Below are 25,598 nucleotides of genomic sequence, written 5' to 3' on the forward strand. Positions count from 1 at the left end.
CACTGTATGGCCCTGCAAGCACACTTGCAAAGTTTAGTACCAAATGGAAGTCTTCTTAAGTGACAGGAAGGCTGGTAACTGGTAGAGAGAAAGCAGAATCCCTGGGTGTCTGCCTGGCCGCCTTGCAGCGTGATGCCAGGCGTCAGTGGGGGTGTTCCTTAGGACCGTGCTCCAGAGATAGGACCGATGGCGGGAAAAGGCAGGAGCGAGGCTGTGTTTCCCTTCAGGCATCGAGAAGTCCTCCAACCCCCATCCACAGCCAACACACAAACAGAAGATAGTTTCTCTTGAATTTGCCTGGTTCTCGCAGGCCTTTACATCTAAAAAAGCACTTAATGTATCTTCATGAAAAACTGATTTTTTTATGTTCTTATGCCAAGAAGATTCAGCGTTGTAAGGATGCTTTAAAATTGTCCTGCTTTTATTTCCCCCCTTTGAATTTTGCTTCTTCTCTAAAATCCCCTGTATTTTTCCTCTGGTTGTAAAATTTCCAGAAATTTTACATTGAAACCACTGCCTGTTTGCCTGTCTGTGCTTTTCAGTGGACTCGAGCCAGTCCTCGCGTCCCTGCTCTGTGCTGGTTGCAGGAGCGCCCCATGGGCTGCCTCATGGATCCCAGTCCACCCTGTCCTGAGGGAGGCTGTCTGCAGAACCAGACTGCGTCTTAGGGATGGTTTCTGGGCTGCACAGGGATTATCTGTTCCAGTACTGTTTTTGTTTTTTTCCAGCTTTGTCTCTCTTTCTAACACTATGATCCAGAAATCACAATCTTAATATCAAGCTATCTTATCTGTTTCGATTTAGTCCAAACTCAGAGCATCTAGAAGTGGGGTTGACTCCTACCCTAAGTTAACATTAATTCTTTAAACAAACATTTGTTAAATGCACATTTCTTAAAAATGTGTTTTCATTGACGAGAGAGAGAAACATTGATGTGAGAAAGGCATTGATTGGTTGCCTCCTGTACACACCTCAATCACGGATGGAATTCACAACCTGGCTGGGAATCGAACCCACAACCTTTTGTTGTAGGGGACAGTGCTTCAGCAAACTGAGCCACCCAGCCAGGACTATTACGTGCTCACTTTGAGCCAGGTTCTGTGATGAGATGGGGGTACAGAGATAAAAAGGCCAGTGCCGTCTTCAGTAAGCTTCCAGTCTCCTGAGATACAGGGCGTGCAGTGGGGGTGCCGCTCGGATCGCGAAGCAGCCGGGAGGGCCTGCAGCCCTGACACTCAAGGCCAATCGTTCCAGAGGAACTGACAGGACCAACTTGAGGTTACGGTTTGTTAAAGAAAATTTCTCTAACAGTTTAGTTATGAATATGTGTCAGCGTTTTAGTACAGTTTTTGCAGTGCAAGGAAGAGGCCCCTGGTGGATTCACTCTGGGTAGGGACATATTATAGGAGAAAAGAATGATTAAATCATCGTTAAAAGTCTTTAGACTCTAACTTAGAGTTGACAGCCAGCTGGGTGGATGGTAATGAGTTCTCCGGAACAAGTCTTAATCTTCTTAAAGTTCATTAGAAAACTGCCTTAGAAAAAAACAACACATTTCATCTGGGATGCTGTCGGTTTCTTCCCACTAGGGTAGCATGAATTAGAGAGCAGGCAACTGGCTTCTCTGCTCCGGGCCAGGATCCGGCCAGTTTTCCTCTTACAGGTTCAAGGTCACAGTGGAGTGCAGTGAAGTTGCCGGGGGTCCATGGCGGGAGGTCTTCGTAACCTCAGCCGAGAGAGTTTGGAGATTTTATCCTGAGGGCACTGGGACCCGCCGAGGGGGGGTTTTAAAGCTCAGCCCTCAGCATGGGCCGTGCACTAGCCAGTGAGGTTGGAGCCGCAGGGAGAGAGGGTGGCAGAATAGTGTCATTGTCCCGGGGAAAGGGATGCGGGCTCTGAGGGCAGCCTGTCTCTTCCTCTGCCTCCAGTCTTCCCTCCCCCTCCCTGGTGGGAGCTGGAGTGGAGTGTTATAATTTAGATGATGACTGTTCTTACCACAGTAAAAGAGAGATTAAGTTCTTAAGAGAATGATGAAAAGAAGGTAGAGGAAGCAGCCACACTGAGAGAGCTCAGAGAAAGGAGTCAGGGCCCTTGGTGGGGGGAGAGGGAGGCGGGCTCTGCCTCCGCCCTGGGCCCAGGTGCCCCGCCCCCTCCATCTCCCGCTGGTTCCATCTGCGTCCTGAGGTCCCAGAGGCAGTTTCAGAAAGCAGGTGCTGCAAGGTCCCTTCCTGTCGGCTCAGAACCTGCTCCAAGCCACCTTCTCCCCATTCTGTTCCTCTAAGCAGGCCCAGGACCAGCCCAGGTTCGAAGGAGTGGAGCAACAGATTTCACCTTGTGATGGGAGGGGACAGTCCCTGTCTCATTGCAAAGGAGTGTGGACAAAGGGAGGCATTTAAAAAAACACACAAGCAGTTTCAGAACCGTGGAATCACCTGACCCCAGCCTTGGCCTTGAGGCTGTTGTCCGTCATTCCTGCTCTAACTTACTGCTAATTACATACGATTCTGCCCTTCTTCAGAAATCTGCCCGGCTGACTCTACCGCAGCCTCCATCAGTGCATGTGCGGTGGTTAAAACAGACCCTTCAGGGGTGCCCTTGCCCCAGGTTGCACACCTGTTGGCATGTGGTGACCTGTGCTGCTTTCCCTGTCCCTGTTACGGGTTCGGGGGCAGAGGTGTAACCAGGTTGCAAGGAACGTGAGGAAGCCTGACCTCAGGGTGGGTCTGCAGAGGCTTGGGAGGTCACGTCCTTCAGTTCGCCTTCCGTGTCCCTGGGGTCTCAGCGTTCCGACGTCTCCTCTGTCCTCCTTTATTGTAACGTTTAGTCACTGTCATGTCAACATACTGCCCTAAAAGCAACACTCCACCATGATCTGACATAGGTTATACGGGCATATTGGAGAATATGCATTTCTCTCCTGCGCTCAGTGTGAATAGATCATTGTCTTCAACTTTTATTCCAGTTAGAAACCTACATTCCAAATGAATAATTACTCTCGTTTTGCTTTTCTAATATCATGTAGGTTGCAAAAATATCTGCCTCTAAGAACTCAGGAGGACTTGCTTGTGGGAGCAAAGGTAGTGAGTCATATCTGCAGGCTGGGAAATGAGAGTTCATTTGAGCCTCCTCATCCAGTCAGGAGGTTTCCTAGGCAACCATTTATGCAGTATTAAAAGATGAGGAACTGAGAGGTATGTACGTGGATGTTTTAATCCTCAGATGCAATCCCCCTTGTCAGATTGAGATCTCAGTGTTCTTTTTTCATTTAAAATAAGTAAATAAAAAGCTTAACACTTAATTGTAGAAAAACGCTATTAATTATGACGTGTGTGTTGTGCTTTATCCTTACCTTCTGAATACTCTTTCTCTGATGGGAATGTTCCTGTACATTAATGCTGGCTCGCTGTGAAGTTATTTGGAAAAGCAGATCATCTTTTCGGGAGCCTGCATGAGTTTGTCCTCATCAGTGGACATTCCAGGATGTGGAGAAGTTTATTAACCGTTTGTTTGTTCTCTCAGTGCTCAAGTTTATACTTATCTGTCCTGGTGCTTTAGTCATTTTCTTCTATCTTAGACGACTGACACATACTGCCTCGTAGGCCGGCCGGCCATGAGTAGGAATGAGGGACCCTTTCCACCAAGTAGACACAGCCAAGGTTCACTGAAGGTTTTCGTCGAACTCTTCCCTCTCATCCTTTTTATATGGGCTTCGGCTTGGATGTCAGCAAGGACATGCCATACATTTCTATCCTGTGAAATACTAACACTCCCAGACTTTGTGTAACATGGACTTGCCTGAAATTCTACTTTAATGAGGAAGGTGGCTTTTTTTCATGCACCAGGGAAAGAGGGGAGTCCTACTAGTTCTCTGACAGACTCGTTGTCAGTGGTGCTAGAAATAATCTGAAAGAACCGGAATATTAAAATATTAGCAGTGCTACTGTTACAGAGGGTTACGTAATGACCTTAGGCCAGGTGATGGGAAGAAATGTGAAACACAAGATGAAATATGGAAAACGGCCAGCTCCCTGCTCTGAGCCCCTGGGGGCTTTAGGAGCATTTGGGGCTTGTAGCCCCAATTATTGGAATTTTCTTTTGAGCGCCCCCATTGACCCCTTCTACCACCAACAACTTTGAGACTCTCCTGCGGACATGCGGCAGATTAAGTGGGTGACTTTGCCGTTCAGTTTTGTCCCCCTCCGCGCGCCCTCCCTCCCCCGCCACTCGCTGATCTAAGGAAGGAATGATGGGAGCAAATCCTGTTCTGGAGCCAAGGTTCTGGATGCTGTTTTCTGTAGGAAAGTGAAAAGTGTTTGATTCTTAGACTCGATGTATGTAAGTGCACTTAATTCTAAAGGAGGCCATTTTGACACCGACAGTTTAGTGATATTGATGGTGCAGTTCTACCCTTAATTCTAACTTGTTTCATTTAATTACATATTTGAAATGCCAGGCTATAATTTATGAACGGTCATAAGTTATTTTTAAACAAGGTGGATTATAAACAGGGTAATACTTTGGTTTTATCATTTTATTTTTGCTAATCCTCAATCCAGGATATCCACCCCCCACCCCCCCCCCCCCACATTGATATTTAGAGAGAGTGGAAGAGAGGGGAGAGAGGGAGAGGGAGAGAGAGAGAGAAAAAACAACAACATCGATATGAGAGTGATTGGTTGCCTCCTGCACAGCCCCCCATCAGGGCAGGGATCCATCCTGCAACCCAGGTACATTCCCTTGACCCAGAATTGAACCTGAGACCCTTTGTGAGGGCCAATGCTCTAACCACTGAGATCAGTGGCCAGGGTGACTTATCATTTTTAATACCTACACTTTTGTGAGATAAAAAATGATTTGTTAATGGACTTGTGATGTGCTCATTCACTGAGTTTCTCCCATTTGCCAGTCACTGTACGAGGCATTGGGGATACAGAGATTAAGATCTTGTCTCTGTTTTAAAGATGCTGACAAGTCCAAAAGGAGAGACAGTCAAATAAATATTGTCATGAGAATAGAAAAAACTTGTGTAATACTTACCATACATGCCAGGCACTGTTCTGAGTGCCTTCTAGACATTAATTTTAACTTGTGAATGGATACAAAAGCCCTGTAGGTTGCTACTATTATTTTCTCTATTTTCCATATGAATAACTTTAGGCCCAGGGAAGCTAAGTGCTTGTCTAAGGTCATAAAGCTTGTTTGGTTGACAAGCAAATGTATTAAGTGCATTAACAGCTGTTCAGGGAGTACTCCGGCAGAATAGGGAGCATCCATCTGGGGAAATGGGGACTAGAAGGGTGGCTATCAATGCCATTTTCCCAAAGGAGACAATACCTGAGCGAGTCTATTCAGAAGAGTAGAAGAGCCATAAAGTACTTATTTAGCAACACAAAATGCTGCATCGTAAGGGGATTCATTGGTTGAATCGGCGACAAGATATTGGGCGACGGGGAGAGTAAAATATATACCAGGTCCCTGAGTCTTTAATATAAAAGACAAGGAAAATAGATTCCCATTTAAAGTCAATCCTTTGGTTCCAGTTGGTGTAAAGTATGATAGAAACTTGGCACTTAAAGATTCTAACAGAAATGATTAAGTTACTTACACTCTGGAAGCATGTGGGTAAACCGTGACCCCTTTGAAAGGTATTAAGGTGAGTTTCCCAATCACTGAAGATGTTATCTTTGGAAACCTGTCGCAATCTATAGAAATAATCTACTGGTATTTATTTTGTTTAAATGGAGGGGAAAGATTTATTTACATCGTTCAGATTAAAAATTGGCAGGAACCTATCAGGTAGGTTAGCTTTATCATTACAGAGATACAAAATTACTCAGAAGTTAGAATTGGTGGTGCCCAACTTCCACAACCCTGTAACAGGAAGGTGCTCTTTCCAGCATCAGCCATGCCCATAACCATCCTTTGCCCCTGTGCAACCATTACCTGCCAGCTTTCTCATTACTCCCACTGCCCACTGACACCTGTTCTCCACCTGACCCACTTCATTGGATGAGCCACTTCCCTGACTGCGTGAGTTTTGGGCTTCTCATCACCTATGACCTTCTCCCCAGCTCCCCACTCCCTAGACCTTGTCTACTCACGGCTCAGATCAGTCAGGCAGAAATTGCCTGTTTGATCTCACCCACCTGTCCCTCCTCCTCATCCCTCAGAGTTATACCCCACCTCTCCTTTGATTTCACCAAGACTGCTTGGTCTGCTGACTCCTTTGCGCTGTACCTACCCATCAGTTCTTTCCTGTCTTCATATCCCTCCAACTGAGACTCCATGGACCAGATTTTAAATCACTCTTTTGCCAAAGTCGTACACATCCTGACCAGGTTGTCCCTTTTCTTGCACCTGGGCTGCTGAGCAGAGTTGGAGAAAATCATACAACTGAGCAAATTGGTACCTGTTTTCATAAGTACGGGGGTTGCCAGCACTGGGCAGTCGTTGCACCATGTTACTTGGATTGCTGTCATTCCGATTGTTCATAGTGACCGTTGCTAAGCTAATTCACTCTTCAAATGTATGATGCTCTCCTCCCCCTTACTCTTGTCAGACGGATTCCTGCAGCAGGGCTCCATCCCACCTGCCACTGAGCCTCCTCTGTCCCCTGGCAACCACCCGATGACCTCCTGGTTTTTCTTCCGTCGCACTGCCTGAGTCATCTTTGCTGGTTTCACCTCTGTCAAACTGACTTTCGTCAAAAGGCAAGTACTGATGTCTGTTTTCTCTTTAAGTGCAGTGAAACGTTTTTTTGCTTCTGTCCTTTACCCGCTGCTGGAGGAAAGCTGGAATTTATTACAGGGTGCCAGGGCCCCCGGCTCTCCCGTGCTGTGCGCGAGCGTGCACGAGCCTCCCTCTGCATCTTAGCTGGATGCTATGCCAACCCGTGCCCAGCAACCATGTTCCTTGCTGCTGAGTCGTTTTGCACTCTGCAGAAATAGTCCCTAGAGGGAAAGGTTTGATTGGCATCTTTCAGATTAGAAGTGGGCAGGAATTTCCCAGATAGATCAGTTTTATTATTACTGTGTTCTAAAGTGGTGCCTTTGCGGATTCTGGGTTCCCTCCTGCCAAGTAAGCCTCAGATGTGCTCAGTTCCATGCCTCCGTGTTCTCACTCGGCGATGCTGGTGGCGGCTTGCTGCCCACTGTCCTGTTGTCCTTGTAAATGCCGCCCCCCCCGCCCCCCCACACACACCTGCTGCCGTGCGAGGCTCTATATTCCTTTCAGGTTTTTTCCCTCTTCTCTCCTTTTGCCACATCTCTTCGGTTGGCTTTCACATAAAAAGATGGATATTTAGTAGATATTATTCACTGACTTATTAACTCTTCTGATCCAGAGCTGGACACTTGGGGATGCCAATTGTGAGAATGACACTCTTCTGGTGAGCATAAGAAACATCAAATGGTTATAGTAATTCCAACACATTATCATACGTACTATTCAAGTCGATACCGAGCATTTCATATACGTAATTTTATATAATCTTTTAAAAATCCTGTAAGATTGTTGATTGTATCCAATACAACAGGGGAGGAAACGGAGGCTCTGAGACGGGAAGGCATTTGCTCGGTCTCTTATACAGCAGGCACACAGTGGGACCACAGTCTCCGTGTGGGCTGCAGAGCTCATGCGCTTCACTGCGGTGAACAGTTTTTCTGCTCCCCCACATCTTTCAGAGGGTGGGCCACAAATAACAGAATTCAAGACATAGAATGGACTATCACATGGACTATTAGCCTCAGTGAGGCGTTGGAGAATTAACTCGGTAATAGTTACGTGATGGGGTGTTTTCATTCCTCCATTGGTGTCAGTGTGATTGCTGGAAGGTGGTATCTTTCTTCTGCCTGAAAATTATGCTGCCTTTATTCAGTTTATAGTGCATTTGTTTGCACCGTGAGTCTCCTGTGTGACATATTCTCACCAAGTGACTGTATTTGCCCCTCTGTTACCTTCTTAAGAGCCAACTTCAAGTTTACACCTTAAAATACTTCACCGTGGGTTTGACATTTTAAGTGCCTTGCATCTGAAAGGGGACGATGGGAACTACTTTCTAGATCACTGGGAATAGTAGTTTAACTTTAATGGCCCGGTTAGGTTATACCTGTCACCGTTAGCTGGGACCCGCACCTCCGCTTTCCCCCGAGGAACAGGCGCTGCTCAGGCCCGCTGGCCTGGCCCTGCCCTGTGGCCCGGCTTCCGTTCTGTTCGGAGAGCTCTGTTTCCCGTGCTCTGCTCATAAGGGTTCCTACCCTCTCCCACTTCGGCTCCTTTTGTTTTTATTGTTTTATTCTAGACAGAATATTCACAGATTATTTTGAGAGACTATTTTGAGAACTGTTTATTTATTCAGTAAATATTTATTAAGCTTTCCTCCCAGCCAGGCACCAGGCACCAGCTGAGGATAGGGCAGGGCACAACACCGCCTCTCTGCCATGTCGAGCGTTTGTTCGGAGCGGGAGGCACCCAGTCAACGTGACCCGGTGCCAGATGATAGGAAACGCTGTGAAGAAAAGTGCAGCTGAGGAAAGGGACAGGGAGAGATGGGAAGGGAAGGGCTTGTGGCTGTTTCGGCTAAGTCATCAGGGCTTTCTGAGCAGGTGAACTTGTGCTGCCAGGACAGAAATACCATAGGCTGGGAGGCTTAACAACAAGACATTTGTTTCTCACAGTCCTGGAGGCTGGAGGTTGAGATCGGGGTGCCAGCACGGGCGGGTCCTTGGTGAGCGCTCTTCCAGGTTTCAGGTGGCCGCCCTCTTGTGTCCTCACACGGAGGGGAGAGACCATCTGTCTCATGTCTCTTCATAAGGGCACTAATCCCAGTAACGAGGGCTCCATGCTCATGACCTAATCGCCCCCAGAGGCTCCACCTCCAAATTCATCACCTTGGGTGTTTGTGCTTTCATATCTAATCCTGGGAGAACACAACATGCAGTCCACAGCACCGAGTGCAGTGCAGAGATTCCCGGCACAGGGAATTGCAACGCGGAGGCCCTGAGCTGAGCCTGCGCTTGGCACGTCCGAGGAACAGCTCTGTGGCCCCCGCGTTGTTGCCGGAGCAGATGGGCAATGGAGAAGAGAGCATTTGGAAGTGAAGTTGGAGGAGGAGCTCAGGGTCCCTGTAAGGCCCTAAACTGGTGGCCAGTTTAGATTTGATTCCCGGGGCGTGGGGAGCCTTTCTGAGCAGGGGAAAGTTGTGTCAGGAGTTTTAATTTTAGATAGACACTTTGGATGCTGGGGGAGGGGGCCGAGGTGGAAGCGTGGTGTGGTCTAGCTGAGGGGAGGGGTTGGTGGCTGAGACATGGTTGGTAGCAGTAGGGGTTGGAAGAGGTGGTTAGATTGGGGACTTTGACAGTGGAGTTGGTACAGTTTGCTAATAGATCATTTGTGGAGTATGAAAGAAAGAAGAGCCAAGGATAATTCCATGATTTTTAGACTGAGCAACCAGGTGAAGGAAGGTGCCATTTCCTGAGATGGGGGAAGAGCAGGATGAGTGGCGTCAGTAGGGGAAGATGTTGGTAGGTGTTCCATGAAATGGATTTTATAGTCAAACTAGTGATCCAGTGCACGGATTCATGCACATTGAAAGGAAATTAATTAGAAGGTGGCCTGAGGGGCAGGACTGGGTGAGATGGGCTGGACACCCCCTGGAGCCAAACTCCTGTGGTCCCTCCCCAGCATCTGTGGAGTGAGCAGGGTCCCTCTGGCAGGTGGGGTCCCTTGGCCTGGCCTGCGGAGATTGGGCAGAAACCGGCTCTCTGACATCCCCCCGGGGTCCCAGAGTGCGAGAGGGCACTCTGCAAAGTTGCTGTCGTATAGGGTGTGGAATGCAAACGCAAGTGTGCAGTAAACCAGATTCTGGGCTGACAGTGCCCCAGCAACAACATAACCCACGGCCGAAGGTGGAATCGTGAGGGCTCCCTCCTCTCTGGTTTCGGGGTGTGTCACCCAAGAACCACTGCTGCCAAATCACTGCATCTAGGCAGCTCTTGTGTTGAGTGTCTGTCCCCTAGTGGTCAGTGAACGTCATAGTGACCAGTTGGATGGTCAGACACTTAGCATATTAGCCTTTTATATATAGCGATTATATATATAGGTATGTTTTGGAGACATGGTTCTAGAGCATGATCTGGACTGCTGGAGTAGACGTGACGGGATATGGGGAGAGGGTTAAAGAAAACCCCTCTGTTTTTATCATCTGTAAAGAAAACTCTGCATCCATTAAGCAGTCACTTTCAGTTTCACCCTCCTCCTAACCTGGCAAGCACCTTAACCTTTTTATGGGGTACAAGAAAGCAGCTTTGATTGTGGGTGAATTTTCACCTTAAGAGGTAAAAATACTATCAGTATTCCCATCAAGGGCTCCTGTATGATGGTGTAATACATTAGAAATGCCAGCTAATTAATTTAGTCCAACCAGTTGTCAGTTTAGTCAAACAATTGGTCTATCATTTCACTTGACAGCACTCATAATGATCGGACTGGTTGTTCAAATAGAGTCAACCACAGTGGCTGGGTGAAGCCAGAGCCATCAAGGATGCATTCAGTTTCCTGAGGAATTTTCTCGCCGCTGTGGACAAGGAATGTGGCAGGTCCCCGCAGTGCTGTAGGCCAGTAGAATGTCCAGGGAGAGCTCCTTAGGGACTAGGGTAGGAAACCGCAGAACAAGATGACAAAATATTGACAGAGAACAACTGGAGAGCAACAGGTTTTACAGTGTCACTCAGCACGGGCAAAGATGACTTTGTTAGGGAAAGGGAGCTAGGTGGGTTGAGAACAGGAAGATGGGGTGAGGGTGCTGGGCCATTGTACTGTGTTTGAGTATTAGAATGTTGCCCCCCCCCCCGACTTCCTACCTTTTTCAAAAATATTTTTTGGGGACTTTTTAAAAAATAGATGTTTATTGATTTTAGGGAGAGGGATAGAGAGATAGAAACATTGATGAGAGAGAGACGTCATCGATCAGCTGCCTCCTGCACGCCTCCCACTTGGGATCAAGCCCACAACCCGGGTATGTGCTCTGATTGGGAATCAAACCGTGACCTCCTGGTTCATGGGCTAATGCTCAATCACTTGGGCACACCGGCTGGGCTTGTTTTTTTTTGTTTTTGTTTTTTTAGGTAAAATTCATATAACATAAAATTGGCCATTTTCAAGGGAACAATTCAATGGCATTTAATATGTTAACCATGTGCAACTACACCTCTGTCTAGTTCCAAACATTTTTATCACCTGAACAGAAAACTCCGCATCCATTAAGCAGCCACTCCCTATTCCCCCTCCTCCTGGCCCTGGCAAGCACCTTAACCTTTTTATGGGGTACAAGAAGGCAACTTTGATTGTGAGTGAATATGCAGGCTGCCTAGCACCAAGGAGGCCTGTTTTGGGGATGCTAGCTTATAGGCATTGTGGAGCCTTTGGGAGATAATCAGGTTTAGATGAGGCGGTGAGGGTGGGGTACTCATGATGGGATTAGTTCTTTGTAAGAAGAGAAAGAGGGCTGGAACTCGTCCCCTCCCCCATATAAGGACACATGGAGAAGACAGCTATCTGCAAGCCAGGAAGGGAGCCCTCACCAGAATTCGACATGCTGGCACCTTGATCTTGGATGTACAGCTCCAGAACTGTAAGAAATGCATTTCTGTTGTTTAAGTCACCTGTCTATGTCTATGGTAATTTGTTAAAGCAGTCTGGTTGACTATAACAGCTTTTTAAAAAAATATTTTTTTTATTGATTTCAGAGAGGAAGGGAGAGGGAGAGAGAGACAGAAACATCAATGATGAGAGAGAATCATTGATCGGCTGCCTCCTGCACACCCTCTACTGGGAACTGAGCCTGCAGTCCAGGCATGTACCCTTAACTGGAATCAAACCCGGGACCCTTCATTCTGTAGGCCGACGCTCTATCCACTGAGCCAAACCATCCAGGGCACAACTTTCCTTCTTATTTATTTGTTTAATGAGGGATCCATGCCCATTATACAAAACTAAATGTTGAGATCGAAGCAATATAGTGGTGCATACAATTTAAGTAAAAATTTATCTTCTTCCCTCTAATTGTAATCCCTCTGAGGTAGCTGTTTTAACAATTGGAGATTTGTTCTTCTGGACCTGTCCCATCTAATAAGGTAGCCATTTGCTGCTTGTGGTGATTTAACTTTAAACTAATTGAAATTACACTGGAATACGTATTCAGTGCCTCAGTCAGATGAGCCCTTTCAAGGCACAGTAGCCGTGTGTGACTAGTTGCTGTCCTGCTGGACAGTATAGACCCAGAGCATGTCCAATAGATGAATCCTGTTCATATCCAAACATACATATGCATGTGCACACATGTATGCGCGGTTGCCATAATATTGTATATACTCTCCCGCAGTTTGTTTTTTCATCTAACAGTGTCACTGCTAATTTAGTGTGATCCACAGGCAACATCATGCCAGGAAAAATTTTAAACAGAGTGCCTAATCAAACAGAGTTTTAGTAAATTAAAACTATTTTAATTTCAGATTTTAGAGGTAATGGCAACATATCTTTAATGCTTGTTCCAACTTTAAGCACATTATTTTTGGAAATAGTCCACTCAGCCTTGGGTATGTTAAGAAAGAAGATTCAGAGATCTTGAGCTTAATTTACTATGCTTACCATACATATTCAGACACACATATTTTTATTGTTTTTGTATTTTATAACAGGGCTTTTAGTTTTTTTTCTATCTACCCGTCGTTCAGTAGACCAGCACTAGTAGCCACCAGCACATGTGGTTATTTAAATAACGATTAAGTTAAATTAAAAACCCCGTTCCTCAGTTGTCCTGGCCAGTGTCAGGTGCTCATTAGCCACAGGTGGGGGGCCGGTGTGCTGTGGGGCAGCGTGGCTGTGAGCGTTGCCATTTGAAGAAGGTTCTCTCGCACAGCACTGCTCTGAGAGCTGTCTCCACACACATTCTCACTAAACGCAAGGCGTTTTCCACAGGTGAGGTGAGGGTGGGGGCTCAGCGGAGGAGCACGTGCCAGAATTCCTGGGAGTGGCTGGAGAGCTGCTCCTTCATGCCCTCCCCACTCCAGGTTCTGATCCTTCCCTTGGAAGATGCATGTCGTATTTTGAGGATTAATGTTCCACAGGAAGTTAATCGCGGGAAAGAAAAATGGCTCCCGTAGCTTTTCAAGGATAGAATGTTACTCAAAGTGATAATTGGTGATGCGCACGTACCTGTCTATAACAGCAGGTGTTACTGCTCAGTGTGGACTAGGAAGTGTTCAGTAACTTAAGTTACAATGAGTGCTGACAAAAAATTAAAATGACAGAATAATAGAATATTGGAAATGCATCTTTTTGTGCAAAACAGGATGTATTTATGTTAGTACATAATCTGCACGAATTTACGAGAAACAGTAGGAGTCGTTCTGTGTGGAAGGGAATAGTGTGAGAGGGAGATATGGGTAGAACAGAGAATGACTTTTTCACTGAACAGCCTTTTCTTTATGCACCTTGTAACTATGTGTTTGTATTACTTAGTAAAAAAAAATCGATCAATAAAATAATGAAGGGAAAAATAAAACACATCCTTACAATGTGTGCAGGATGCAGAATAGCTTGTTTAGAAGGTAAAGGTCGCTTGGGACAGAAATAATTATCCAGTTGAATAAGAGCCCAGGGCTGGCAGAGGTGTCATGTGACCACCAGACGACTCCTCAGCAGGCCACCTGGTTCACCAGGATGGAGGTAAGCACACCATTTCTTACGGGCTTGTTATTTTTCAGCCATTAAAGCTATTTAAAACCGTTTTATGCGTATAATACATTTAGAAGAAAAATATTCCTAGTACGGATTTTTTTTTTCTTTTTACTTTTTTTTTTTATTGGTTTTTTTTTTCGGATTTTTTTTTCCCATGCAAACTTATCACAGCTCAGGAAATGCCGATTTAAACTCTAGGACAGGGGTGGGGAATGTCTGGCCCACAGGCCATATAAGGCCCACGGAATCATGTGGTCTGGCCCCGCCAAGGCATGAGGGGTGAGTTAATTATATGTTTGAGCAAATACTAGCAGGTTAATTTTTAAGTTGATCGTTTTGTATGGCCTGCAAATGATGTTATAAATAGCCCTCGGCAGATAAAATGTTCCCCACTCCTGCTCTAGGAGATAATTAGCCCAGAAAGATGAGGTTGGAAAGAAATTGTTGTAGGTCTGGGGCACCCTGCTTCAGTTCCTCTTTCGAAAAGATGAATACTGGTGTTAATTGAGCTTAATTTGAGTGGCGATGCACCACAGCTCACTCAGCACATACTGCCCACATGTGAGTCTCATGGACACTGAGTATGGGCTTCATAGTCCACACTGTCCCTTCTCCTCCCCATCCTTGCCTCACAGTGACCGAGAGGTGGGGAGGCCCCGCAGTGTGGGCGCTGGGCTGTGGGGACAGAGCTGCTTTCTCCCACCATCAAGGCTTTGTATTTCAGCTTCCAGGAGACCACGACCTCAGAAATGGAGTGCCTGTGCAGGAAGAGTGAAGTCTTCCTTAGTTTTTGAAAACAGAACCCGTGATTCCACAAAATTGTTTTTTTCCTATGAAAGCAAGTTGCTAGGATCTGTACTTTTTTAGGAAAGAAAACTAAGGGGAGAAACTATGTCCTAAACCAGTGATGGTGAACCTGTGACACGCGTGTCAGAGGTGACACGCGAACTCATTTTTTTGGTTGATCTTTCTTTGTTAAATAGCATTTAAATATATAAAATAAATATCAAAAATATAAATCTTTGTTTTACTATGGTTGCAAATATCAAAAAATTTCTATTTGTGACACGGCACCAGAGTTAAGTTAGGGTTTTTCAAAATGCTGACACGCTGTATATTACAAAGGAAATCTTTTTTGTTGTGGACATTTAAGGCAGCACTTTGCAAAGGCAAGGGTAATTTTTTAAAAATGTTTTTATTGACTTAAGAGAGAGAGGATGGGAAGAATCATCGATTGGCTGCCTCCTGCTGCATGCCCCCTACTGGGGATCAAACCCGCAACCAGGCATGGCCCTGACTGGGAATTGAACCCTGACCTCCTTCATAGGTCGATGCTCAACCACTGAGCCATACCGGCCAGGCAAGGGTAATTTTGAAAATATTTAACCCGTGCAACAGAGGAACCCAGACCTTGGGAATGGATGACAGCCTTAAATACTGCTGTGGCTGCCCCTTCCCCATTTTGCTCTCTGGAATGTGGATGCCACCCTCTTGGACCATGAAGTTGAGGTCCCTTATGGTAGAGCAACAAAACAGATGGAAGTGACACTCACCTTCCTGGGCTTTTTCCTGAGAAAGAAAGAAACTTCTCTTATTGAAGCCACTGATACTTGGGGCTTCCTGTCACTCTCAGCCAAACCTAGTTCTCACTAATAGGTCCCTAATCTGCTAGGCAAATTCAGTTTCATCTTATTTCCAGCTCTCACCATCCTGTGAGCCAGGTATTCCTGTTCCAATGTAGTGGATTAGGAGACTGAGGTTAAATACAAGTTAAGTGCTAACTCGCCCAAATACACCCAGTAGAGCCAGCGTTGGAACCCATGTCTGATCTTTCTGACTGCACATGGCCCAAAGCTCAGTTCTCAACGTTAGTCAGTCACACGGAGCATAAAGAAGGCATGTGCCACATGGTTTTGTAACATTCATGCTTTGGCAGAGTCCCAATTTTGTGGATTTTTAAAAAAGACGTTGGGTTTTTCAGAGAAATTCATTTGTGGCTTTTTTGAAAGTGACAAACATGTTAACTGCTTTTCAGTCAATAATATTTATCAGAAAACCTTTTTTTTTTAATTCAAAGAAACCTGTGTTGTTCCTCTAATTTCCAGTATTTGCGTGTCATTTCCTAATTGGGACATTTCTGTGAAGAAAAGAATAGTTCAAGGAGAGGTTTTGTCGTTCATTTTCTTCAGTTACATCTACATTAGAGAAAATTTGGGATTTTTTTTTTTTTTTTTAGAATTCTTCTTACTGTGCAACAAATTCAGAATATTTCCCATATTCATCATTTGATACTGTAGGAATTAGGATGGTGGTGGAATGAGAGTCATAAGTTACTTGGATTGTCACTGGAGGGCAGCCTCTGCAGCCAGCATTTCTGCAAAATTTAGACATGGAACCTGAGGTGGCTGCTGCCTGCCCTGCTGCTCTGGGCCTGGGGGGCGGGCAGGCTGGCCGCTGCTGCCTGGGGGCAGGTGGGGCCCAGCAGGGCTGGGGAGGCTGGCAAACTGGGTCCAGTGCGAACCACTGCTTGGCAGCAGAACCTGCAGTAGACACGGGATCCTGACCTGCGGCCGGGGTTCCTGTTGGTGCCCTGGGTGATGCTTTTCCAATTCATTCCTTTTTGTCATCTTAGACATTTTATTGTCTGAGCATCTCCTGGGGACACTGGGTCTGTAGGATTTTGCTGTATAAAAAAGGATTCTATGGCAACTAAGTTGGGGAAATTGCTGGGTTCTAATTTTTTTTTTTCTGGAAACTTACAGTGCACACTTAGCCTTTTAAGTCTCAGGTATTAAGAAACTTGTTTAACTTTATTTAGCACAGGTCCTGAAACTTAACTTGAAGATGGAAATTCTGTCTTTTAAAATTTAACCTTCTGTGGAACTACTTCATGATTCTTTGTACAAGCAGTTAACGATGAAATGGTCTTGGGAGTTACTCTCTGTGTAGGTTGAGTTCCTAAGAAAATTCAGGCTTTCAATCTCATTGTTAACGTGGGACTTTCTTGGTGTCCTGTGTGCTCTTATTTGCCGGGCCACCTTCTCTAAAGGTCAGTGCCTCTCTGCAACACGTCAGTGCTGGAAAGGCCCTTTGAGGTCAGCTCACCCTGCCTCCTCATTTGCTGGTTGGAGAAATGGAGATTGAGAAAGGTCAAGTCACTTGCCAAAGGCCAAACAGCTAAGAAGCCCAGATGCCAGGGCCACAGTCTCTTAGTCAGTGTGTTTCTAGTCGGGTCTTAGTAGGAATTAATTGAGTTTGTTCCTTACATTCAAGATTTTTTGTGATCTCTTCAGATGGGGTTGGGACAGGAGCAAAACAGTTGATAATTGATTTTCTGCGAAGGTTTGGGGGAGGCAAAATGAGCCCAAACAGGAGTACCTGAGGGGACATCCATGGTCCCAATACAGGGAGTGCTGCCCAGGAAGCCAAGAGCCCAGGTCAGGAATGTTCTGAAAAGTCATGTTATTTGTGTGGCTAACAATGACTTAAAATAAGCTCTTCGTAAGAGAATGCAGAAAGCGAGGTACTTCCAGGTGGCTCCTAAGCAGTGAATAAATTAACAAGTCAACAGACTGTATTGTAGGTCTTGCCTTACTATATAGGGTGGCACCTGCCTCGGGCCCATCCGGAAGTGCTCATGTGCTATCAGAAGTAACCTTTGTCTGTTTTTTTAAATGGAGTTAAGGATTCGGAAAGAATGATTCTGCGCATGTTTTACAAGACTCAAGGGGTTGACACCATTAAAGTCCAGATTATTTTAATTTGGATTTTCTCTCTTTGGTGGTGAAGTAAGACCGCCAGTGAACTTCCTTGTTCATTGATGCTGTATGAGATTGGGTCCTTTTACTGTGTGAGGTTCTTTTTCTGTTTTATTTATTAAGTGGCAGAATATCACCTGTCATAAATGTTTGTGAAGTTAATACCTTGAGTATTTTTTCTTACGTTTTTATAAAACACTGTTTTTATAAAATAATATAGTCTTATAATAAAGCAACATTACTTGTGTTATAACCAAAGCCTTCTCTTAGTGACCCTGTTGGTGTTGCTACATTCAAGATAAAAGCTGTACATTTGACCTAAGAATGTCAGGTTACTACGTTTTCTTGACAGCCAGGAAGAAGAAGGGCAAATACAAGGTTGTAGTATTGCCCTGTTTCTATTGAATACGTCAGGAAAATTTCTAGAATGCCAAACTGTGGCAACTTTCCAAAGTCTCTAGTCTCTGTAGCAGCCTATGTAAAGAGTTAAAAAAAAAAAAAAAGATTTGTCTCAGGGAGATAGGGATAGTAGCAATCAATGTCTATTGAAATTCTGAGAATAAGGTTAAATTAAACCAAATGTGCAGAAGATGACAGAGTAAGTCTTAATTTTAAGAGAAGGGAGTGTTTTCCCCTTATTATAGTAAGTAGTAATGAACATTTATGATTATAAAAAATTTATATGAATTTATGGTTTAGAGCAGTTAGGTTCACAGCCTAATTGAGAGACAGGTACAGAGATTTCTTACATACCCTTGCCCCCTACCCCCACCTCAGGTCTAGCCTCCCCCACTATCAGCGTCCTCTACCAGGGTGGTCTATTCGTTACAGTTGGTGAACCTGCATTGGTACATCATAATCACTCAAAGTCTTGGTGTTGTACCTCCTTAGGGTTTGGACAAATGAAAAACGCTGTGTAAGTGTCCTTATAGTATCATATAGAGTATTTAACTGCCCTACAAATCCTCTGGGCTCTACCTGTTCATCACCCCTCCCCCCAAGTCCCCTCGCAACCTTGGCAACCACTGATCTATTAACTGAATCCATAGTTTTCCAGAAGATCCATAGCTGGAATCATAGGACATATAGCCTCGAAACTGTATTTCGAGTCAGATCATTTTCCTCTTATTTATGCTATAAGGATATTGCATGAGAGCCCAGTATTTTGGAGGCTTTTTCTGAGGCAGAAAACTTCTCTAATTTTTGTAAAGTACGTAGTTCTTGTGAGGATGCTACAGTTGGGAGAGAAGGTAATCTTTTGCATACCACTATTACTTTTGTAACCAGAGCCAGGGAGAGCTGAAGGTACAGCTGCTTTTCCTGTGTCTGGAATGCTCACCAGCTCCTTTAGGCAATTTCAAAACCTGGTTTACACAGCACCTGTTTGGTGAAACCTCACATGATTCTTTTCCGTACAGTCAGCCCTCGGCAGAGACGCAGCGATGGGCCAGCCGCGAGGCCCAGGGATGTGGGTGGGGGCAGGCGGCATCTGCTGCAGGCCCAGCGGTGGGATTGCTTGTCTGACAGGTTAGTTTTTGTCCTACGAATCATGAACGACCCAGAGAGATTTTTTTTGAACAGATTTCAAATTTAAGGAAAAGTAAGCACAGCACAGTGTTTTCTTCTATTTGAACTAGGACGATTCTTCCGATGGAAGGGAGAAAGTTTATAAAAGATCATTTGGATTGAGTAGGCTTTACACCCCCTACTTCATCGTTGGTCCCTAACTGCTCCTTTTGTCTTTGAATTGCTATAATTATTACAAAGTTATTTCTTAAACAGAGTGGACATCTACCTTATGGTGACTTTGGCCTGTGTTCCTGGTTTTATCCTCTTAATCCCTGTTGAGGGAGCAAGGCACAAAACCCCATTATGCATTCATGTTTTGTACATTCGCAGTCTTCCTAACAAGCCTGGCAGGTTGGTGTCTGTCTCTCTCTGTGTCTATCTCTCTCTCTCTCGCTTTTTGTGTGTGGGGGGGTTAATCCTCATCTGAGGATATTTTTTTTCCATTGATTCTGAACGAGAGAGAGAAATATTGATGTGAGAGAGACCCATCGATTGGTTACCTCCTGCATACACCCCGACCAGGGAGGGGAATCTGTAATGCAGGTATATGCCGTTGACCTGGGATTGAACCTGTGACTCTTCGGTGCATGGGCCAATGTTCTAAACCACTGAGCCGCACCGGCCAGGGCCAGCTCAGACTCCTTTACTTCCCTTTTACGATAAGGTGACTGAGATCCAGAGACTAAAGATTCTAAGTGTTTTTAGAAACGAAATGATTTGCCAAAGGTCACGATGTAAGTAATGGCTGACTCTGTCTACAGTGGCCCTTCAGCGTGAAAAGGGAACAGAATGACACTCCATAGAACAAAATCTAGGATCCTCACTGCTACTCAGAAAAACCTCTTTAGCTCCCTACATCCAGCCTATGCCTTGAAATCAGGTGGGTGGTAGGGCAGGAAGTTGCCTACTTGTCTTGTGCACACCTGCTCCCTTCCTCCACTCACCTGGAGATGTCACCAGACTCAGAGGGGGGTTTCTCATGGCAACTGGTTGACTGTAACCTGTCCCTTGGAGGCCTCTTGCTGAGTCTGTGTATGGAACTCATTGAGTCTATATAGGGAAAGCAAATGATATTCAGACTCTGCAGATACATGCTCTGTGCATTGCACTGTAAAGACTCAATAAATATTGGTTGACTTTTTAAAAATACATGTTTTATTGATTTTTTACAGAGAGGAAGGGAGAGGGACTTAGAAATATCAATCAGCTGCCTCCTGCACACTCCCTACTGGGTATGTGCCCACAACCAAGGTACATGCCCTTGTCCGGAATCCAACCTGGGACCTTTGAGTCCCCAGGCCGATGCTCCATCCACTGAGCCAAACCAGTTAGGGCTATTTGTTGACTCTTGAAGCATCAAGTTGTGGCCTTTGAATTGGGAGCTGGAGGTGCCATCCACACACCATGCACAAATGGGTCGTGAGGCTGGGCTGGTTGAGGCAGCACAGCTAAAGTGGTACCTAAGTGAGAGGAACACAAGACTTGGTTGGAAAGTCTGTAAGGAGGAATCTCTGAAAGGTCGGGGGCCTCTAGGGGGCCCTTGCTGAAGGTGGCAACCCCTGCCTTGACTTTGCCAAACAAGGCTGAGCCCTTGGGTGTTTTGCTGGAATCTTTATGTTTAGACTTCAAAATGTCCTTGCTTAAAGGACGCATATGTTTTCTCAAGGCTGCTTACCCGGCTGATAGTATCTAATAGTTAATTTTAGTTCAAGCTGTTGTTACAGTAAAAGCCTAAGGAGGCAGGCAAACGAGGCTACTTGGTGGCTATAGTCAAGTGGTCCCGTAGCCCTCTCTTTCACAGAAGTATGTGGCAGAGTAATCATTCATCCTGTTCAGGGTCTGCCGGTCAGTCCCGTCACCTAAGGAACTTTCATCACGGGGGAGGCAAAGCCGTGTGGTAAAAGCTGGGCTGAGTGTCAAGGGCAAAACTATAAGTGGATTAGAAACCAACAGGAATTGGGATTAAGAGTAGATTCCAACTCAAGAAGCTGTTCTGGGCGAGTGATGTAGGAGTGAGGTTGTATAGTAAGGTTTAATCTGAGCAAACCCTACATCCAACCTCTCCACTCCCAGGTATATGGTCTAGAGAAACTTTGGAACATGAGCATAAACAGACAAGTTCAGGAAGACGCCACCATTTAACTTTTATGGTTGCAGAAGTAAGTATAAAAATTTAGAAACATCACGGGATTGATGAACATTAAATTCAGAATAGTGGTTTGAGCTGAGACCATTTTTTTTTCTTTTTGAAGCATATAATCGTAAATTGTCCTTAGAGATGACACTGTCTAAATTTTATTCTCGGTTAATAAATGTTGTGTGTGCGTGTGTGTATTTAATGGCAAATGGAGTTGATAGAAAGTCAGGACTTTGGGAGAACATCAGGCTTCTCCCTTTGTAGAGGATGAGCTGAGAGGCAGGCGTGAAAATCCAGGTTGCCAGTGTTAGGACTGGGACTAAGAATCGGGTTTTTCTGATGGCTAGTTCAGTGTGCTACGTCACACTTGTGTCCACTCATAAAGAAGGATCTTTTCTGTAAATGTATGTGACTGGAACCATGCCCTTCAACCTTTGAGACACCCTCCATTAGAACAATTTAAATGGCTCGGTGCATGAAGGCCTACTTTTCTGCAGCGTGGCAATTGCATAAATCACCAAGCCCCGAGTGTATTTTTCTTCTGTGAAAATATACTAGGTTCTATCCACATTTGAAAAAATTCCCAAGATGTTTTATAAGTGGGCCCCAGCATTACATGGGTCATTTATTCCTGAAAAACCTTTGTAGGACGGGTTCCTAAAAGTCATCAGTAATTAAATAATCCCAATGGGAAAAATTTTAGTGATCCTGAGCCTTCAACCTGACATCCCTTTGTACTAACACAGCACCACATTCACTTAGAAATGCGACATAATTGCTTCAAGGAGTGGCATAGTCACCGTAGCAAGACCTAAGAAGACATTATGTTCTCTAGAGTACGGCTCTTCATCCACTTTTTTATTTTTTAATTTTTTTTAGCTCTTTTGCAGCTATCCCACACCAAGAGTTTTAAGACCATAATTATAAACAAAACATCATAATTAAGTAACAAAATACAAACCTTAAATCTATTTAATGCAAAACAATCAAATAGTGTATAGACAGAATAAAGCAAGGAAAACGATGTCTTTTTGTAGGTTAAATGCCCGAGAGTATGAGTGTGGTAAACCAGCAAGCCTCGGGTAGTGTGAAGTAAGAACTTCCGGGCACCCTCTCCAGCTCTGAAACACGTGATGTGCACTGGAGGCTGTGCCCTTTAGGTGCTCCACATACAAACCGTATAAGCTCATAATAAGATTTCATGCTTTTCTGTCATATAGAATGAGTGATGATGAAGCTTGGCTAGCTTGTAATCAGTAGTGAGTAATGGCCAATATCCTATTTGTGGATAATAAAGATCAAACTGATTAGGGGCACAGTTTTTTTGAAGATCAAAAAAAGTAGCAAAATTTGGATTATAAAGGATCATCATCCTTTAAAGTATTCTGTCATCTTCTCCTGTCCCAGGTTTGTTCAAACCTTAGATGACTGCTTCTAGCCAAAGAAATCATCCCTTAGCGGGCTCTGCCTGGCCCTGCTGAAAGATATCACTGGGATATTTCGGTTTCATTCGGTGTAATACTCTAATGCCTAAAATAGTCTGCACTTGGAGAATGGTGGTCTCTATTACTTGATTTAGTAGTAATAGTAGTTTTCAGGACATGAAATATACAAAAGTTAAAAACTTATTCCACATATTTCCATAATAAAACTATTTCATGAGGATGAATGAAAAGCTGATTTATAGCGTTTCTGCAAACACATAGGAAGTGGTGCTCACCTCAGATTTCTTCCTTCTCCCTTTTGTCAGCGGGTGGCGCCTGCTTCTCTTTTCTGCTTTCTTTGCCTTTTTATTCCTTCTGCCCCCACCAGTGGCAAACATTTGTCACGAGAATGGATGCTGTTATTAAAAAAGTCTCACTGTGACAGGTTGTCTTTTCAAAAGAACAACCAGGAAAGGAGGAAACGGTTTCGTCGCTCAAGGTTTCTACAGCTGGCTCATTTTGTCTGCTAACACATTTATCAGAGGAGCACTGTTTTCCTGTAGAAGTGGGTCTGATGTCTGATTGTCACACAAAGCTGTTTTCCAAAGAAAACTCACTTAATGTGCAGATAAATAGATTAAAATACATTTGCACTTAGTTTTGGGAAGCAAACTGGTATGACAGTGGTTTGGGCTGGTATGACAGTGGTGTGAGCTGGTATAATAGTGCTTTGGGCTGGTAGAGAGCACAAACCACCTCATGAATGCTTGCTCATGACCGTTATAAAACCAGCCTGGGGAACAGTATGCTTGAGTGAAATGTTCTGAGGAATACTACAAACCCCACACCCCTTTCCCTGTTCTTTCTTCATCATTAAATATTTATTGAATGCTTCCAGAATTAATATTAAAACATAAAAAACAAGTATATGAATCTGTCAAGGATACAATGTAATTAGTTAGTTTGCTTTTCTGCTTTAGGAAGAATATTAGGGTGAGTCCAGTTTAATCTTTAACATTATTAACTCTTTTTCATGATTATTTGAATTCTACTCTCAATCTCTCCACTCACCCACCCACCTCCAAAAAAAAGGTGATGTCATACTTCTCTGAACATCCTTAGCATTTATACAAACTCTTGTCTTGGACTTGTCACTACTTTGTAGTATAGTTGTTGAATTTAAAGCATTCTCTTTCCCAGTAGCTCCTCAGTACAGTCCTTGCATAGAATTGCTGTTCACTAAATGATTTATTGAATATTAACTCTATAAGTGCATTGGCTTTTAGAATCAGTTAGAGCTGGCTTTAAAATTTGAAATTCAGTTCTGCTGTTTACTAGCTTTGTAAGTTTGGCCAAGCCATAACCCCTCTAAATTTCCGTTTTCTAATCTGCAAAATGGGGGTGGTACTTGATAGAGATGTTGTAAAGATAAAAAGCAGTAGTGTAGGTAAAACACAGTGCCTAGGGCATAATAACTGCTCTGTAAATCTTGGTACGTATCCCTATGCCCTCCCAGGACACACACACACGTTGTATGTGCAAGATGCTAGGCACTAAAGGAAAGACAAAACCACACAGTTCCTGTACTCATGGTGCTTAAAGAAGAAATACAACCATACAAGGTAGAAAAGGATGGTGCTGGTGGGGCAATAGAGATAGAGTGCCATGGGAGTGCACTTCTTTCTCCCAGAGAAAGAATTAATTTGTGTATTTTTTTTGGAAATTTTGATGCAAAAGGTGGCAGTTGTGCAGAAAGTAGAATAATGGGTAGGGCTTGAATGGGTGGAGCTGGAGGCTAGAGAGGCAGATAAATATTTTTAAAGATTTGTTGGTCTTTTTAAAAAATGACCTTATTGTACAATAGGAGTTTCTGATCAAAGATTGAGATTGGAGATGGGTAATCCTCTGATCTGCCACTAGTTATTTTAGAAACTTGCCAAGTTCCTGGATATGTTCTCAGGTGGCCTAATCTTTGTGGTCCAAGTGTGGTAGTTGCCACCAGGGACGTTGGAAATGATAGAATAATTTGGCAACAACCTCACCAGCTCTCCATCTGCAGTGATGGTCTGTAGCACTGGGTTGGGTGTGTTTCCATGGATGTGGAGAAAGGGGAAAATCAACTTGGTAACCATCCCTAAAGATATGTCAGCTAGAAGATTTTCAACCGAATGTGAAACAATCAAACACAGAAACATCCTTTCTGTATACGGATTTTGCTAAGTGCTTTGAAGTACATAGGGAATAAGAGAAAGCAAGTAACATTAGACCGTCCCCAAAAACTGTTGTATGCGTGTTGGGCATTATACCATCCAAATTCGAGTGTGGACTTAATCTCCAGTCTGCACCCTGTAAAATTCACACTAGTGATGCCAATTGGAACGAAGACCTAGGCTCAGACTGCCGGATTAATAATGGAATAAGGTGTATACTCCACTCAGAGGTTGGAAACCTTCACCGTGAGGAGAGCCACTGAGCCCACACACAGGAATATACAAACGTCCCTCAGAGAAGTGCTGAGGGTGGTTGGAGCACAGTCGAGTTGTCCATCCCTCTCCTTGCCTGAGCCACGGTTAGCTCTGCTGCTCCCGGGAGGACCTGTGGAAGCTGGTAGGGGCACAAGAGAGGACGCTACGCCTGTCTACACTAGAGCCGTGAAATAGATGATAAATTCTGTATAGAAACAGAGGTAACAGAAATTGCATTCCAAGTTAGGAACTTTGGAATTGGTGGGTATCTGGTGTATCGTACATGAATGAGGTTCCAGTGGCCACATTACTGATGCTGTGGGCAGGGAGGGGCTGGTCTTCTCTGGCCATTCATCTTTCTTTCCTCCATCTTCATGTGCCTCCCCATTTCTTGCCCTGTTTAAACAGGAAACTGGGAAGAAATTGTTTCCCTCTGGCTCCCCAGCCCTATTTTGGTTGTAAAGAGAGTCATAGACAGAGTTGAGTGGTATGACCTCTGAAGTTCTGT

General features: G+C 44.5%; 1 long non-coding RNA gene across 2 annotated transcripts in view; it reads left to right on the plus strand.

Moving 5' to 3' along the window:
- The window catches only part of LOC111825914, a 50,934-nt gene extending 44,223 nt beyond the window's left edge, over positions 1 to 6,711 (plus strand). For both annotated transcript variants that reach the window (XR_002829149.1, XR_002829148.1), the window contains one exon: positions 6,560 to 6,711. This is a non-coding gene — a long non-coding RNA (uncharacterized LOC111825914). The remainder of the gene's footprint in view (positions 1 to 6,559) is intronic.
- Positions 6,712 to 25,598: the final 18,887 nt, after the last annotated feature.

The sequence above is a fragment of the Myotis lucifugus genome, unplaced genomic scaffold (genome assembly GCF_000147115.1).
Source record: "Myotis lucifugus unplaced genomic scaffold, Myoluc2.0 scaffold_46, whole genome shotgun sequence".
Taxonomy (NCBI): domain Eukaryota; kingdom Metazoa; phylum Chordata; class Mammalia; order Chiroptera; family Vespertilionidae; genus Myotis; species Myotis lucifugus.